General features: G+C 28.1%; 1 protein-coding gene across 1 annotated transcript in view; it reads right to left on the bottom strand.

The window, feature by feature from the left end:
- The window catches only part of LOC100574883 (TATA-box-binding protein-like), a 22,836-nt gene that overhangs the window by 12,901 nt on the left and 3,219 nt on the right, over window positions 1-6,716 (bottom strand). The gene's annotated exons all lie outside the window — the stretch shown is intronic.

Raw genomic sequence — 6,716 nt, 5'->3', positions numbered from 1 at the left:
TAAAATTGTTGTTTCATAAGAATCATCGTTTCATCCATATTGAATATAATTTCGAATTAAAAAAAAAATTAAAACACGTGTAGGTAATACAGCTGTATAATGCGTTAAATGTATAACTATGGTGTACTGCAAACAACTGGTTGAGAAACAAACATATTATATGTTCTACCACAACGAAATAATAAATTGATCGGAACGTTGGGTTAGATTTGACCGTCACTTATTATTGACGTTATCTCGCCTTATCTTAACGAAATCTAATATATAAACTATAACTGAGCAATCACTGGAAATTCATAAAATACCTAGTTAAATTTAATATTATATGTTTTATCGCATTGATTTGGTTAATGTATGTAATAGCTAGGTATTTCATGAAATATTGCCATTAAATACTTTAACGCTAACATATATATAGATAGATATAATTTGCTACTTTATTAGCTTGTAAAATAAAACCAAATATGGCCAATAGCAATATAAAATATAGACATGGTCTAAACAGAATTGAATAACGTATTGACACTTGACAATCGTGACCAAATTATCAAATACTAATAACAGTAATAACTAATAAGTATTAATACTTATATAATATAGTACCAATCAGTGGCGGAACTAGGGGGGGGATAGCTCGGGATTGGTCCCCGGGCGTAAAATTTTAATGGGCGTAATTTTTTTGTGGGACTTTATATTAATGATTGGTTTTAGAAGTAAGAAAATATTTTTATTTCAAATAATAATGAAAAACAAAAATAAAATTATATACTATGGCGTAAAATAATTATTCGTCATTCTATTATTAGATCGCGTAGCTGCGCGATCGGCGTGCGTCGGCGGTCGACAGTACATATAGATTATATAGACAGACTAATAATACAAATTATAAACGATTGTATTTATTATTGATTCAATCGTAAATATAAATATATTAATTAATATGAACGTTTTCGTCGACGCACGGCGACGACGAGGACAAAAATAGCAAACAATTAATTACCACAGTCCACAGTGATAATTCTGTCATTTGCCATTTGAAAGCGCGGCTGACCAAGCGGAATAGCCACTAATCAGTATAGTATATCATATTTTTAGTTAAAGGTAAGATTATGAATAGGTAGATTCGTATAAGTATACAAAATAGCTAATAAGTATACTGGTAATTGGTATGCTGCTGTCAGTATGTATATACCTACTATAATTATTAAGATTCTGAGTGAAAGTGTGTAAATATAAAGGAATTTTTTGATGCAGTGTTTCGTTAAAATTTCTGATACCTACATAATAACTTATAAGATTATCAATCAACGTACGATGTATTATATCTGCTTATTAAAAATGATGTTAATATTTTATAATATTATAAATTATAATATTTACCAAGATAGTTCTACATAATTGAAGTATTGTATATTTTTCAATATTTTTTTCCCCCCTAAAATCTACTCTAAGGAAAATAAACTCACTTTTAATATTTAATTTCTTGCCTTCTAAACTATCTATAAAGCACTAACCCAATTAACATTGGTTAGGTGTTAAATGTTTTAATGTGGGTTAGGCCACTCAAATTTTGAAAAATATTTAGGTGTATAGAGTTGTTTACGGACATTTTTAGTTTTCAATTATTTTAGGGTTTTTTTCTAAAATATCAATAAAATTTTATTTGTTGGTAAAAATCATCAAAATTTAATAGAAGGCTCTAAATACATGTTTTCAAAGGCAGATGAAAAATATTAAAAATCTGTAGTCACAATTTTTTTTCAAAGCATTTAAAGTTCAAATGTTGACAAAATACGTAAAAATGACGAAAATTTGCAAATTATTTTGAGTTAGTAATTTATAAAAAATTTTCATTTTAAAATGTAATACATGATTTAACATAAGTTTTTCTACTTTTAACAAAAACAAAATATCTAAAAGCAAATAAAAATACATTTTTATGAGTGTTTGAAGATCATAATTTTACAACATCGGATATTCACTCGATTTCTCATGTAGCGATTTTCTTATTTAATTGTAATTCAAAAACGAATAAGTGTAGATGCATGAAAATTTCACTGAATGTTTAAATTATCATTTTATATACACCATAAAATTTACGAAATTACATATTAAAACCAAGAATAACGATTTTAGTTTTTTTGTTGTAATTTAAAAAATATTATTTGTTGATATAATATGAAACTTTTAGAGTATATATTGTTATATTTTATTAAGTGTGTAGCAGATTTGTAAATAAAAAATGTTTTAATAAAAAAGTTCTTTCATATTGAATTAAACAAGTATATTATTAAAAATTTTAATAGTTAGAAAATATAGAGAATCTCTTTAGTATACTTTAATAGTAGTGTAAAAATCAGAATAACTCTTATTAAATTAAATTATTGTAACATAAGTAGTAAGTAATATGATTCTACGAGTAAGAACTAGCTTGATGTTTTTAACTTTTTAGTTAACATTATTATGTGTTAAAAAGTTAATAAGTATTTAGTCTGTAAAGTATGTTGTAATTTTAATTCCAGTTATTTGAAAACAAATGTAGGGAATGGTAGGTATGTATATTATTTTCAGTCTTGGTCTATGATTGGGCGTAATTTTAATATTTTCCCCGGGTGTAAAAAATCTTAGTTCCGCCTCTGGTACCTATTATTTGCTAACCAACTTCCCAAGTGGTATCATTATGATAATCTAGTAACGAATATCGTAATTTGTGGCTACTTTTACCAGTTTTTTGAAAATCGCAAAATCATCATTCATATTTTATTTTATTTCTCTGCGGCTCAACGCCCCTATGGTGCCCACCACTATAGGTGACTTGGCAGATGGCAAGTGGTAAATAAAGGTAAATAGAAAGTCAATAGGTAACTTATTAATTTCCCATTGTCTTAGTTCTTGTAGTTTCTTAGAAATATGTAATAACTGTACATTATCGCGTTTGGTCTAAATTCTAAAACAAATGTTGCGATTTCGTGTTGGTAATTTATATTTTATTATAAATAGTATAAATCAATATTTTTTTTTAAATTTTTTTTTGGCTTGACAATTTTTGGGGGCTCAGCCTTTTTTCCTAACCTATTAAACACTTGTATTAACAAATATTAACCCGAATCATGACGGTTATTAAAATCCAAACGCGTATTTAAATTATTTAATCCGTTGTTTGAACACCCAACTACATCCAGCCACCGATACCCGAAACCCGAATAAATGATTCGGTTGGTAAGCCCTGCTTGATTCTGACTGTTTTAAGGAGTTTAATATATAGGTATAGACAATTACAAATATGAGTCTATGTACACTTGCAAGCAGTGGCGTGTTGACAATGTTTTTAAGAAGCGGTCGCTCAATCAATATTTTAAGTGTGGGTGGTTAATAATTAGGTGGGTCGTGGCCCATGGGTACTTTTTTGCTTATACGAAGAATGGAATTGTAATTTTGTTATCATCAATATACTACATGGCATAACTTATAATAATATAACACGTAGGTACTACATACGTAGTACGTTGTTTTTCTCTATGATAAAGACAGCGTCGTACAACTGTCGTAGTACGAAATAGTTTTGTTATCTACATTTCATGTATAGAATGTAGAAAATGAAGAAGTAGAAGAAAGATTAGTTGCTTTAGAAACGGTATCGGACGCAAAAAAATATGAAATTGATTGGAAAAATCAACTGTGTGCACAATCATATGATGGGGCATCGTCCATGCAAGGCCAATACTCTGGTGTTCATGCATAATATATTCAATAAAAAAATTCTCGAGCAATATATGTCTGGTGTTTTTCTCATATTTTAAATCTTGTTGTGGTGGACACTTGTGATACAAGTAAAACTATGAGAAATTTTTTTGGAGATCTACAATCATTGATAGCTTTTTTTAAGAGCAAGAAAACGTACTGCAATTTTTTTCAATCATCAAAAAATATGTTATCCAGAAGAAAGAGTTTGTAGAATGAAAAATGTTTCTACTACCCGCTGGACATCTCATGGCCGTGCTTTGACAGTTATATTTGAAAAATATAAAGCACTTACTAATACATTAAAAGAGTTATCAAACTCAAATGAACGTGATACTTCTTCAATGGCAACAAATTTCTTGTCTACTATTTTTTCATTCAAGTTTGTTACACATTTGTTATTAATGAAAAATATCTTTAAGCACACAACTCCACTATCCATGTATTTACAATCGCAATCATTGGATTTCATCACTGCATTAATTATGGTTGATAATTGTGCTAGAAAATTGTCTGAATTAAGAAATGAGCAACAGTTATAGATGTTTTATTGGCTGAAGCCAAAACGTTTTCCCTGGAAAATGAACTGGAAGAAGTATGGTTTCCAGAAAAACGGGTTCAGAGACCGAAAAAAATGGCTGGAGAAAAAACCAATGATGAAATAGTATCAAATGCCAAGGATAATTTTAAAATACAAGTTTATTTCACAGTCTTAGATCAAATTTGATCTAACTATAACATCTATAACTAGCCGATTTGAAGGATCACGAGAAATTTTATCTGACTTGTCCCTTCTTTCAGTCAATCGACTCATTGCTACAAGTAAAGGATGTCCAATACCTGAAGATAATTTTGTGTAGTGGATTCCAAATTTACAAATTGATCAATTCAAATTGGAGTATTCGACTTTTGCATCCAGTTTCCTTAAATTGAAATCAAATATAGCAATTGAAAAATTGCATGAAAAGGTAATAATAAGTGAATCAGATGAGGATACAAGTGTTGATTCAGATGAAGGCAATAGTGAAGAAAATAAAACTAAAATGACAGTTTTAGATATATTAAAGTTATTAAATAAATTTAACTTGATATCTGCATTTCCTAATATGTACATGGCATATACATTTTTGTGTACCATACCAGCTACATCAGTACTACAGTCAGTAGTAAAAGGATTTTTTCTAAATTAAAATTGATTAGGACTAGAATTCTTTCAACAATGGTACAAAAACGTCTTGACAGTTTGATGCTCTTATCATGCGAAAAATATGTAATTATTAACCTTGATGAAGCAATAAACAAATATGCCAATACCTCTAAACTACTACAAGAGGCAATATTATATAAGTAACAACTTATATCTTGTTAAAATAATAAAATGTATGAATTATTATTTATTTATTAAGAAACATATTTATACAGTTGTACATTAAGACGTATAGTGACTTACTGATAAAGTATTTAATGAATTAAGTTTTAGTTAACTAATAGTTTATTTTAATTAATGTTAAAAAAATAATTAGACTTAAGTTGAGTATTATATAATATTATAATAAAGTAAAATGAAGCAATTATCATTATTAAATTTATTTAAATATGTGAATTAAATTGTTATCTATTTACTAATTATATCTGTAAAATTGATCATAACTCTTTAATAAATGATTATAAATTATCATAAAAATAAAAAAAAACTACTTTTCTATATTTGTATAGAATATAAATATTAATGCAGTATAAAGGGGGGGGGGGGGGGCAACAGTTAAAATAAATTGTTCATTATGGTTTTATAGGGACAATGCGAGCGAAGCGATTGGTTTTGGTATATAGAGTTTAATAAAATAGGTGGGTGGGTGGTATGTAAGAAACTTCGCTCCGTAAGTAAAAGCAGTTCAACACGCCACTGCTTGCAAGTGGGCCATATGCGTATCTTAAGTGTGTGACTGTGTGTTAAAGAAATATATGAGCACTCACGTGGTACATGTCTCAATAACGCACTAAATAAATATTAAATATTTAGTTTTTTTTTTTTGGTCAAAAGTTTTTGAGTCAAAACTACCCCTATCATATTATAATATATCAATTGTATTAACTGACCAATTATTTAACCGTAACATTTCTCATTTGAATTCATCATGAAATTTACTTTTTAAAATTTTTTTTTTTGGTGGGTGGGAGGGGGAAAGTACAATTAACAGCCATCTCTTCAATATTAAAATTAAAAACATATAGGTGTTATAAATATTTATCCTGAAACAGTGAAACATCTCTGTACCCAGCTAATAAGTATAATATAATATGTTAAAATATTGTTTGTCTAGCCGGGCCGTGACATGTTTTCTCGTGGAAAAGTCGAACAGAGTATAGATTAAATTGATAATTAGTACTAATAAAGAAATAATTGCCTATATATATATGAACATGGTTTTAAAAAATAAAAAATGGTCTAAGGTACAACATGTAATGTACCTTGGAATATAAAATATAGAAAAGAAAAAAAAAATTTTAATATATTACTTAAAAAAATTATAAATTACCAAACCAATTCAGTATAGTATACTTCTATAGTATCTGAAAATTCTTCAGATTTATTTGTTTCTTCGCCAATTACATACAATAAACCATCTGATTCGACTACTCTTATATAAAAAATGTATATTCAAATTCAATACTTTTTTTAAAGAGATTAATTAAAAACAATAATTATTATTATATTTACCAGGTATGTAACAAGAAATATATTAGCAATAAAAGACCATACTCCATAATTTGATAGAAAAATTTGTCTACACGCCTCAATTCTGTTAAGAGGACGCCACACCCGCATTTGTTGTCTCCGTCTTACAAACGCGTAACATAGCAAATTTACGCTCAGCAGTTCACGTTTTATGCCGTTAGCTTAACAATTAGAGCGAATCGACCTATTATAAAACTTGATGGTAAGAAGATTATCTGTGTTTTGTTGGAAGTTTTTT

This window comes from Acyrthosiphon pisum, chromosome X (assembly GCF_005508785.2).
Source record: "Acyrthosiphon pisum isolate AL4f chromosome X, pea_aphid_22Mar2018_4r6ur, whole genome shotgun sequence".
NCBI lineage: Eukaryota > Metazoa > Arthropoda > Insecta > Hemiptera > Aphididae > Acyrthosiphon > Acyrthosiphon pisum.
This window is presented reverse-complemented; position numbering and strand designations above follow the sequence as displayed.